Source organism: Lytechinus pictus, chromosome 10 (genome assembly GCF_037042905.1).
Source record: "Lytechinus pictus isolate F3 Inbred chromosome 10, Lp3.0, whole genome shotgun sequence".
NCBI classification, from domain to species: Eukaryota; Metazoa; Echinodermata; class Echinoidea; order Temnopleuroida; family Toxopneustidae; genus Lytechinus; species Lytechinus pictus.
In genome coordinates, this window is record NC_087254.1 from 12,891,959 (window position 1) to 12,904,709 (window position 12,751).

The 12,751-nt window shown below is 37.5% G+C and overlaps 1 long non-coding RNA gene across 1 annotated transcript; it reads left to right on the top strand.

Moving 5' to 3' along the window:
* Positions 1–1,298: 1,298 nt before the first annotated feature.
* On the top strand, positions 1,299–8,841 carry LOC135155647 (uncharacterized). Its single transcript, XR_010294805.1, has 2 exons — positions 1,299–2,261; positions 3,786–8,841. It is a non-coding gene; the product is annotated as an uncharacterized LOC135155647 (long non-coding RNA).
* The last annotated feature ends 3,910 nt before the right edge of the window (positions 8,842–12,751 follow it).

Genomic DNA, 12,751 nt, shown 5'->3' on the forward strand with positions numbered 1-12,751 from the left:
CTTTCGGAGGGGGGGGGGGGGGAAGCAGACGCGTAAACTTTCTCAAGTTGAAAGCGACACAGCGAAGCGACCAAGCTTGTCATTTGGGCACTTTTTGGAGTTTTAAAAGTGAAATACGAAGGCTTTCGTGCACACTTTTGGTGAATTTTGTGATAATTTTCAATAGAAAAATAAGTTTTTAAAAATTTAGGGGTCATCATGCCCCCGTATTGTCGTTGCGAGCATTTTGGGGCCAGGGTGAAATTGCCCCAAACGCCTCAAACAGACACTCCAAAATGTATTTGAAGTGCATTATTAGAACTGAAACTTATCTCTACACCAGGAAAAATTAACTTAACAAAAAAAGCAACAAGAAATATTTATAAAAAGTAGAAGGGCCTGTACAAGTACACTGATATTTCACTCTCTCAGCTCATATGCACTTGATCGACTTCCATCGAGGATTCGGGCTAAATTCCGCCCGCCACTTCCGGGGACCAACCAACGTAGTATTTCGATGAAGAGCACTCCGTCGATTCACCGGTTGTCCCTACCGTACACGCGCGCCTATGGGGATTGTGAACTGTAGGAAAAATCGTATAAAATTACACTTTTTGATATTTCTACGAAGACGAAGTTATATAGAAAATGAAGAATATTACAATCAGACCATATCCCTAGAAAATTGCTTCAAGAAATGTCATTATAAAGAGGAAATGGACAAAAATTTGTGAAGAAAAATCACGAAAAAGGAAATCGCATCATGAATATTCATATCATGGGCGGTCCCACATTTGCATGTTATAGCGAGTTTTCCATTATTTAATAAATAATGGCATTATTTAATAAATAATGGCATTATTTAATAAATAATGGTTATTTGTATATAAATAATGATTATTTGTATATAATGGCAAACTGTAAAAATTGTTTATAAATAATGATTAATGGGATATTGAAACAAAATTATTATTTATAAATAATGAAGTAGATATTTCATTATTTAACAAATAATCTTTATTTATAAATAATGGAAAACTCGAACATTAAATAATGATTATTTATAAATAATGAGAATAATGGTGCACTCGAAAAAATTATTTATAAATAATGAAGTAGACGTTTTCATTATTTAACAAATAATCATTATTTATAAATAATGGAAAACTCAACAAATTATTTATAAATAATGAAGTAGACGTTTTCATTATTTAACAAATAATCATTATTTATAAATAATGGAAAACTCAACAAATTATTTATAAATAATGAAAAACAAATAATCATTATTTATAAATAATGAAAAACAATAAGATTATTCGAATAAGCGAAGAAGATAGTTTGCGAGAGAAGACAGGTCTTCTCAAAAAACCAATTATTGGCAAGCCATACACGGCCCGCGAAAACAAAGCGCGCCCCTGCGATTCCGCGGGAATTCTCCAAGGACACGCCCCCAGCAACATGTCTGTGATTGGCTGGGCATGTCATGGATGGCGCCGTTACACAGCGCCCTTGGTGACAGCCCGGCAACGGCAACGGGGGCACAGCCTCTACGCTAAAAAGAACCAATGAAATGCATTGAAAGAATTCAGGGACGTGCGCAATACGCGACAGATTTGGAAGCACATGTTCATTCTCAACTAAGCTCTGGGGGATGCAAGACGTTAATTCGTAGTTCGCTATGAAACCGTTCTTGGATCATCATAGTTTAGGCCTCACTTTAGCAGGCTAATACAAACAATTCAAGTACTAGTATTGCTCATCCCAGGTCACAGGGATGTCAGGATAAAATGGATCCCGGGAAAATTAATTCTCAGCGTTTTTATCAACATTATGAATGGCTAGCCGTCCAGATCTCGCTGACGACACGCTGGTGGAGCTGCAGAGTGCAGTGAAGGGATGGACGGATACAACGCTGAATTACCGAACCCTATCTCAGTTAGGCCGGGATCATCGTTCTCGTTAGAGGTCTAACGTTAGATCGACCGCTATTTTGCCACGGTCTATCGGTGAGACTGCAGAGTTGGAATATACATTAGCTTCCACAGGAATAATAAGTACTTTCAGTCAAACGGAAGCTCTGACCAATGCCGTGAATGAGGATATTTGCCGGAGTTGTTCTCTTATGAGTACAACTAGGCCGATTGTCTTTTGAGGCTGTGCCTGTGTCTGTGATAAAACTGCCGGCGATGCTTCGAGTTCGATGGAGCTGGATCTAATTGATTGTTGATGCGAATGGAGTGGAGTTAGGGCCCGGACCACAGTGTATATATCTTGACCCGGTGAGTGTTGGATCCATGTTTGTACTTGTAGTTGCACATCTTGACCTAGACCTTAAATGAATTTGGCCTGAACCGGCCGCTATAGTATAGATATTACTTAACTTGGGGCCCGGAACTCTAACGTTATAACTTGTGATACTACTACTAGATCTAGGCCTATATCTATTGACCAAATTCAAAGTTCCAACTCAGACTAAATGTTCTCTGGGCCTGGATCTATCCCTATAACCCCTTTGGCTTTGGTTCTAGGGCCAACTGTGATATACGATATCGATCTGATAGGACCGAACACTTTTCAATATATTTCTAATGTGGTTGCGGGAATGCAGGATAAATGGAAACTGAAGGACCTAGGCTAGCTTCGACTCGGCTTGGTTTGCGACTGGAGTTGAGTTGCTCCATGAGTTAAGTTGATTCAATATGACTTTATGAGAGCGTTGGTAAGGGTCGAATCAGAGGGCTTGGCGTCGCGCCCCACTCGGAAAGGCAGCGTTGAACAGTGGACTGAGTTGAATTATCAATTATTAGGTCAAAACCTATCACAATATGAGTTTTTTGTATTGGATCTAATTAAAGGATCAACATTCTGTTTCGCCAGCTGAGTCCCGGCTCATGCTACAAAATAAACAAAAAAGAAATAAACGATGCTCCCTACACCAAGCTGGATCCCACGATAATTTGAGCCCATTGATCAGCTGGCATTTTGTAACCAAATTCCCCAAAATGAACAGGATAGGGGCTATAAATGAAACTGGGGTGGCTGCCTTCGGTGTGAACAGGGATACGATAAATATGATGAAATAAACTGCATTCGCCTAACGGTACTAAAACGATATTATTCATTGAGATAGATGGTAGAGGTATAGGTCGATGTACCGTAATCCGTATTTTGCTGTCCATTGGGCGTGTGTAATAATAGTTATTTGCTTGGTCAACTTCATCCTGTTCTGGACCTACATGAATTAACTGGCAGCTTAGTTGCTTGATGAGGTTGGGGAATGCTAAGATACGTCATTTTTTATAGACCTCTATTACCAAAATTCAGTTCGGAAATGTAGTCAATGTATGCCCAGTGTCCGTACCACTTATCCCTTCTCGCCGGCCTCGAGTTTATAAGATGGCGTAAAGATAAAACATAACCACAATAAAATATACGTCGATTGTATCATTCCGGGTGAGGAGGGGAAGTTGAGGGCGTTTGTGCCCCCCCCCCCCCCCCGAAATGCTCAAAAGAGCCCTGGAAAACCCCATTTATTGCCATGTTAAAGCTTATCCAACGCTGTAGGTTCGGCCCCTAGTTGTGAAAAGTGAAGGGAACGAGTGCGGGATTCACAAATTTATTGGCATACTTTTTAAAAGGGCGCCTTGGAAAATCCCCTTTTATTGCAATTCTGGAGCGTTGCAAGTTAAGGCGATTAGTTGTGGAAAGTATAAGGGAACAGGTATGGAATTCCTTGCACACATTCTTGTCACATTGTGTTGAACAATACTCTGCCGGAAGATTTGTTTGTTTTTTACCTCTAGGGACGTGGAGTCTGAAGTTAATTGGCCAGGGCACAAATGATCAAGCCTAGACCCAGACTGATGTACGAGGAGACTTGACCTGGACTGGTGTACGAAGGGACAGGGCTTAGACTTGGCTTACTATGGTTCACATTGGATGACAGTGGTTGCAAAGGTTTTCACACTGCAAGATGAGAAATCCGGATTTATTTGAAGATGCCGGATTTATGGTTTAACGTAATGCTCTAAATAGACGAGAGGTTGAGAAATGCAGTGATCAAGATCCTTAAGTCCAGACTTGAAGAGGAAACATGAATAATCTCGAAGTTGCTGAGAAGTATAACCCTTTCGGAGAAAACTAAAAAACCTTGGAAAAAAGGGGCATTATGGGAACACCTTCAGTTCGTATCTATTTGCAATTCTGGGCAGCCAGCAAAGTCGGTTGAAGCATCGATAACCAAGAATATAAACAAAAACTGTGAGGCATGTCCCTCTGGTGCATTTATGTGCTTATATATGTCTCTTCCTTTAAGACATAACCTCACCTGTTGTAAGAGGCGATCTCATATATGAAGCCAACTTGAATGTGGGAATGCACGCCTTGATTTTTATGCCCCCATTTAACTTCATTAATCGACGTGGAATGGATATTATTTGTTTCGATTCACACTGGTGACCAAAAACGAAAAAAAAAAAAAAAAAAAAAAAAATCCCGGTTCTTAGCTTGAAGGAAGGCATTCCTACATAAACATTACACATGAGAAAATCATGCAAAATTTCCTAATGCATGAACTGTTACCAGGGATGATGAAATTCAATGGTCTTATTTAACGGTTATGGAGGCCACAGTTTGTTCACTTGAAAAGAAATACACATTTATCAAATAGTTGTGGAGATTGATTTTGTATGGCATTTCATCAAACAGTTGAGTTGTACAATAATGATAGAATTACTAGCATGGTTTGGCTATACATTAATCTGATATATTCTTTGGCCTCAAATTATTTCATGTTAGAGTCACTTCGATGACCCCCTAATTGACATTAAGTTGAAATTAGTTGAAAGAAGGGTACTCCTTTTTAAGGTGTGCCAAGACATTTGTTGATTTGTTGTTTCACATTTCCGCAAAAGTGGATCCGAAGGTTTTCCAGAGTTTCTTCTCACCGAGTTTTATCTCTGGTTTTTTACCCTGGACCTACTTGACGTGGAATTGGTTTCAGCTCTCGTTGCATGAGTTATGTTTAGTGCAACGAGGGCTTAAACTTGCGAACAACATTCACTCGCAGGGGGAATGAAATAAGCAAGGATGCGATGTTGTCAAGCTTGTTAATGGTTTAGAGTGAGAATGGTTGGCCAATGTCCAATTGATGTAGAGATATTTATAACAACTTGGAGGTGTAGACGAAGAGTATGGTATATGATGCGTCCATTCGTTGATCGCATGAGATTGCTTTGTATGGAATAATTTTTTGATTGTTGACTATCCATTCCGATGGCTGGCATGGTTTATTGATCATTAACTTAGTTGTTGTTGTCCTTGATTATTGAATTGGCTGGGTTGTCGAGCGTGAAAACTCACTTTTGAACTTATGGCTTGGTTGGGCTTGGTTACAGAATTACCGACTGATTATTATCGGTAGCTTTGACATCAGCTTTCCAGGGGAGGCAATGGTTTGATAATTTAAAGTCGACGGCACCGATGCACGGCCCTCTATTCTACCATTTAGGGTCGCTGCCGAGGAGGCAGAATATGGGACCAAATCCTACCTTAGTCATGATATCGGGGGTGCTTTGGAAGAGTGGCCCTTATTTTATCGAGTATTATTATACGATAAAATGCACAAAATAGAATTCTCATACTAGTATAATGGCGACATTATTGAAGTACGAGTATAATTACATGACAAAAGAAGATGACGCTCATAGTATATATTTTGGTCCTAGTGCATGCAGAGGACAAGGGAGAGAGAGCATAATTTATGGGTTTCCGAAACCATGAGTTGCAACCAGGAAACCAGACGCGATGGTTTGGGAGGGATGGCCTTGACATGAAGGGACTCCCAGAATCCAATAGCGTTTGCCAAGTGTCACGGCAAAAAAAAAAAAAAAAAAAAAAAAAAAAAAAAAATTATTATTTGGGGCTTTCGCTTTTTTGTGGGTATTTTTTCTTATATCGGTCAAATTTCAACACCAGGGGGAGGCACTGTATACTAATTATGTCAAGAAAATCGGGACAGGGGAACCCAACTTTCCAAAGTCTCCTGGTTTGGAAGTCCGGCTGGATGTCTTCCGGCAGGTTCCCCTTCCAAGAATTCACGTTCTGGTCTTGAAGCCTCTCCCCCAATTTTATTTCACACATGAGATAATCTTGTATTGAATAGATGATAAATGTAAAGAGGGGAATCCGCACCCCAGGAAATACCTGTCCTGGGATCCCGTTGGATCTCTTCCTTCTGGGAGGTCACGTGACCCGGTTTCCCCCTTAAAATCTGGTTGATTGTGGCTTGATGAATATTGTTTAGAAACTGTGTACTTGTTAAAATATTGTAAATGTCGTTTTAATGATTCTGGTAAAATCCCCCAGAGGCAATAAAGTTGAGAAACGGCAATTTCATGTTCGATCTGTATTTATTCTCGCAATAAGATTATTCGAATAAGCGAAGAAGATAGTTTGCGAGAGAAGACAGGTCTTCTCAAAAAACCAATTATTGGCAAGCCATACACGGCCCGCGAAAACAAAGCGCGCCCCTGCGATTCCGCGGGAATTCTCCAAGGACACGCCCCCAGCAACATGTCTGTGATTGGCTGGGCATGTCATGGATGGCGCCGTTACACAGCGCCCTTGGTGACAGCCCGGCAACGGCAACGGGGGCACAGCCTCTACGCTAAAAAGAACCAATGAAATGCATTGAAAGAATTCAGGGACGTGCGCAATACGCGACAGATTTGGAAGCACATGTTCATTCTCAACTAAGCTCTGGGGGATGCAAGACGTTAATTTGCCCTCCCTCCCGCCCATTTAATAATGGTTGTGAGTGGTTGGTTATAATATTGTCAGGGTCGGAGGGTATTGTTTCTGCCTCCAAAAATGTGGTACACATGTTATGAAAAAAGATTGGACGATATAATACATGGTTGTTAATAATTCTGTCGTGATTTTTGTTTATACTCAAATCTGTCAAAGGCGATTGTGCTAATTAATCTAAATGTGGTAATAGCGAATTTTAAAGACGGGGCTCGAGATTGCTCAATGAGCCTGTTTAAGTGCAAGTTGTGCCGGTTACAGTTGATTGAAATAACCTTATATTTTGGTTGGTTATACTGTTGATAGATAACATGGATTTATTTTGGTTGATTGGCTGGGCGTGTGTTTGGATAGAATTGCATTGGTTGCATAGGCTTGTATTAGTTGACTGGATGGGCTTGATTGGCTTGTTGGTCGGATAGACTTGCATTGGTTGGTTGGGCGATATGTTTGGTTGTTTATTATCATAAGGATCCACGCTCTACAAGCAAGGCTTTTAGTGGATCCCCTCATTTCCAAACAAGTTCTTGTGAATACAATTGCCCAAATTTTCATAATTTGTCTATAGTTGATTTGTAATTACAATTGTTGTGTACTTGTGTTTATGCATTTAGTGCATATCTGATTTGTACCGTGATTTTTTATGATGTACATGACGGAAGTTCAAAATGAACTCGTTTTTATTCGGTTGGATGTGCTTGCGCTGGTTGGGTGGATGGGCTTGCTATGATTGGTTGGTTGGTTATAATGATCATAGGGATTCACGCTCTCCAAGTAGTTATTTTAGTGGATCCCCTCATTTCCAACCAAGCTATTAATACTTTTGTACAAATTTTAAAATTTTGTCTGTAGAGTGGACCGGCAATTACAATTGATATGTATTTGCAAATTGTTTATGCGCACTATGATGCATATTTAATTCGTGTTTGTATTTGGTAATGATGTACAAGATGAACTGAAATTTGTTTGGTGGCTTTATATGGTTGGTTGGCTGGGCTTGTTCTGGTTGACTACAATTGCACAAATTTTCATAATTTGCAGTTGATTTGGAATTATAATTGATGTGTATTTGTGTTAATGCATTTGATGCATATTGATTGGTACCGTAATTTTTTGTGATGTACATGACGGAAGTTCAAAAGGAACTTGTTTTGTTTGGTTGGATGGGCTAACATTGGTTGGATGTTTGGGCTTGTTATGATTAGTTGATTGGTTATGATCATAGCGATCCACGCTCTATCAGCAGATCCTTTAGAAAGATCCCCTCAGTTTCAACCAAGCTGATAATACTATTGTACAAATATTGAAATTGTGTCCGTAGTTGACTTGTAATTACAATTGATATGTATTGTCATTGTTTATGCATCATATCATTTATAATTGATTTATGTTTGTATGTGGTAATGATGTACAAGGTGAACTTAAACTCGTTTGGCTAGTTATATTGGCTTTACATGGTTGAATGGTTGGATGGGCTTGTTATGGTTGGTTGGTCGGGCTTGTTATGGTTGGTTGGTCGGGCTTGATATGGTTGGTTGGATGGGCTTGTTTTGGCTGGTAGGATGGGCTTGTTTTGGTGTTTGGCCTGATTACTGAGTATTTTTTCTTATATCGGTCAAATTTCAACACCAGGGGGAGGCACTGTATACTAATTATGTCAAGAAAATCGGGACAGGGGAACCCAACTTTCCAAAGTCTCCTGGTTTGGAAGTCCGGCTGGATGTCTTCCGGCAGGTTCCCCTTCCAAGAATTCACGTTCTGGTCTTGAAGCCTCTCCCCCAATTTTATTTCACACATGAGATAATCTTGTATTGAATAGATGATAAATGTAAAGAGGGGAATCCGCACCCCAGGAAATACCTGTCCTGGGATCCCGTTGGATCTCTTCCTTCTGGGAGGTCACGTGACCCGGTTTCCCCCTTAAAATCTGGTTGATTGTGGCTTGATGAATATTGTTTAGAAACTGTGTACTTGTTAAAATATTGTAAATGTCGTTTTAATGATTCTGGTAAAATCCCCCAGAGGCAATAAAGTTGAGAAACGGCAATTTCATGTTCGATCTGTATTTATTCTCGCAAATAATCATTATTTGTAAATAATGAAAAACAAATAATCATTATTTATAAATAATGAAAAACCAATTATCATTATTTATAAATAATGAAAAACAAATAATCATTATTTATAAATAATGAAAAACAAATAATCATTATTTGTAAATAATGAAAAACAAATAATCATTATTTGTAAATAATAAAAAACAAATAATCATTATTTATAAATAATGAAAAACAAATAATCATTATTTATAAATAATGGAATGTCGAACTATTATTATTTACAAATAATGAAGTATTACTTGGAATTATATATAAATAATTAGAAATGATATTTTATATAATAGTAGTTATTTACAAATAAAATGTAACTTATATATAAATAATAGTTATTATTTAATAAATAATGATTATATAACAAATAATTGTTCTATATAATATTGGTACATTCGGCGCCTCATAGGTAAGTCACCTTTTAGAAGCGAGTGTTCAAAGAGGTTCGCGTAGGGGATGGCTAATTGGTGTGCACAATATTTAATAATCTTTCCCGGGATATGATCTGGCCCCATTGCCTTGCGGGGGTTAACACGGCGAAAAACGTTAATGACCTGTTGAATGCTTATTTCATGAATGTGTTACTGGCAACTCTAAGTTCGTCGCATTTTTCAGCAATTTCTTTTGTAAAGTCGGCAGTATCAAAGCGTGCGTAGAAGTTATTAAACTCATTCGCGGTAGCAGATACAATAGTCGGCATTTCTTTGCGTTGCTTTTTCGTTCCTGCTAAGATATGCATGCAATTCCACGCTGCTCTGGAGTCATTGGACCGAAAGTAGTTCTCAAGTTTTTCTTTATATTTTCTTTTGGCACATGCGATTTCTTTTGTAACTGCCCTAGATATTTCTTTTTCTTTACTAATGTCCTGCTGCTGAAACGCAAGATTCCTTTCACGAAAGAGAGTCGAAGTTCTTTCCTCACCCATGGTTTTTGATTTGGGTAAATCTTAATTTCTCGACATCTCACATGTTTTTCTTCACAGAAATTAATGTAAGAGTTGACTATGTCCGTAGCCTCTTCCAAATTATCAGCGCTGTCTAACAAAACATCCCAGTTAGTTATATCAAAACATGTTTGCAACGTTTCGATTGTTTCAGTGTCCCAAATCTTTACGCATTTTGAATTAACTTTCTCCGATTTCAGTTTAGAACGATATTTGGACATGATATGAACGGTTGAGTGATCCGAGTTCCCGATAGGCGATCGAACAATTGATTTGTATGATTGCTTAAAGGACAAGTCCACCCCAACAAAAAGTTTATTTGAATAAAAAGAGAAAAATCCAACAAGCATAACACTGAAAATTTCATCAAAATCGGATGTAAAATAAGAAAGTTATGACATTTTAAAGTTTCGCTTAATTTCACAAAACAGTTATATGCACATCCTGGTTCATATGCAAATGAGGAGACTGATGACGTCATCCACTCACTATTTCTTTTGTATTTCATTATGCCAAATATGAAATATTCTAATTTTCTCCTCATTGGCAAGTGATACAACAATTAATTCCTCCCTGAACATGTGGCATTAGCATTGTTTAATATTATATGTTTCAGTCAAGTTGCTCCTTAATGTCAAATCTATAAAAAATGAAATATTGTATAATTCAAACAATAAAAAACAAAAGAAATAGTGAGTGATGGACATCATCAACTGACCCACCTAGTTGTGCATATCACTGTTTTGTGAAAAATAAGCGAAACTTTAAAATGTCATAACTTTCTTATTTTACATCCGATTTTGATGAAATTTTCAGCACTGTGCTAGTTTGATTTTTCTCTATATATTCAAGTCAGCATTTTCCTGGGGTGGACTTGACCTTTAATAGAGCAATAGCACTTATCCAGAATTCGGTCTCCGCGAGTCGGAATTCGGACGCACTGTTCATAGTTCGGCAAGACGTCATCAAGTGAACAATGGTTAAAGTCCCCTAGTATTATTTTCGGCGAGTCCGGTGACGCGGTTTCCATGGTTTGAACTACGTTTGCAAGTTCACGCGCTGCTAAGGGTGCGTTTCCATCAGGCGGAATGTAGACCAAGAAAATGTCCACACGATTAAATTCCCGAGGAAGATAAAATGGTCTACATGAAATGCACATCAGTTCCAAATTTTGGTTGCATGTCTCTTTCCGAACTTTATAATTCGTACACCACCTTTCGTTCACATACACTGCTAATCCTCCTCCTCTTTTCTTGTTGGTATTATCACAAACTCTATCGCTACGAAACAAAGTAAAACCGTTAATGTCAAATGCTTCGCTTGGAGATATCGGATTCAGCCAAGTTTCGGTAAAACATAGCAGACCGGAATTACGAAAATTAAAGTCATAACTTGCCTTTCCTCGAATTTCATCAATCTTGTTTACAATGGGTATTACTAAGCGTAATTGTAGGAAGGGAAGGTTTGAATCCTCGGTTACGGAGTTTTTGACGAACTCCTCCCTTCTTTCCTCTGCGGCGCGTTCTCACTCGGCCATTTCCATGTTTGTCGCGAATAGGCACCCATTCGGGTAGGTCAACTGGTCGAACCCTCGATGCCTGACTTCGGGATAGCTTGTAGAGTAAGTCTCGTTCGTACGAAATGACATGGGCGTGGTTCTCAAAAAGTCCAAATCCTGGTGGTAGAATCACTAGAAATATCACCAAAGAGATCCAGATCATGTTGAGACTTCTGCGAAACATTGTGATAACGTAAATTGAAGGTACGAATGCCCCAAAAACAGGAAAATAAGACAAATTATAGGAGCCTAAAGTGCGAACGGGTCGCCGCTGTGCAGCGCCACCAAAAAAAAAAAAAAAAAAAAAAAAAAAAAAAAAAAATTGGTATTGGTATCTTATTTTTAAAAGCTCAAATGCTATCTTTATTTTCATTATATAACGCTATTGTATTACCATATTTATCATACTGTGTTAGTGTTTGGGGTAATTGTGCCAAGTTGAAAATAAATACCTTATTTAAGTTACAGAAAAAAGCTTTACGAATATGCTCGAACAGCCATTACCTTGCCCATTCTACTCCTCTCTTCATAAAACTTAAAACTTTTAACATATCTGATCTATATCTGTATCACACAGCAGTGCTTGGTTTCTTGTATTTTCATAATTTCCTTCTGTACAACACTTCAACCTTGTTTTCTACAGATATCAATATTGACAATTACAATATAAGAAATCAATCCAATTTACATTGTTTGGAAGTTTTATTTACATATGAAGAAAAAATTTCCACAATGTAGTTTAATACCAATAATTTGGAATTCATTACCAAATCAATAAAAAAACATTTGAGAAACAGCTGAAAACATTATTTTTGTCAAAATACTGACTCACATATACCGCACATACTGTAGTATTATCAGATCCTTCTTCCATTTTAAATGCTCCTCTCATATTTCTTTAGCTTATTATGTTTTTTTTTGTTGTATATTCTATGTTTTTCAGTACTGGTAACTCATCGTCTATCTATAATTTGATACTTCATTGTATTGCGTACAGTGTATAAGGGAACTTATTTTACAGGGCCATTTGTATGAGGCGCCGAATGTACCAATATTATATAGAACAATTATTTGTTATATAATCATTATTTATTAAATAATAACTATTATTTATATATAATTTACATTTTATTTGTAAATAACTACTATTATATAAAATATCATTTCTAATTATTTATATATAATTCCAAGTAATACTTCATTATTTGTAAATAATAATAGTTCGACATTCCATTATTTATAAATAATGATTATTTGTTTTTCATTATTTATAAATAATGATTATTTGTTTTTCATTATTTATAAATAATGATTATTTGTTTTTCATTATTTATAAATAATGATTATTTG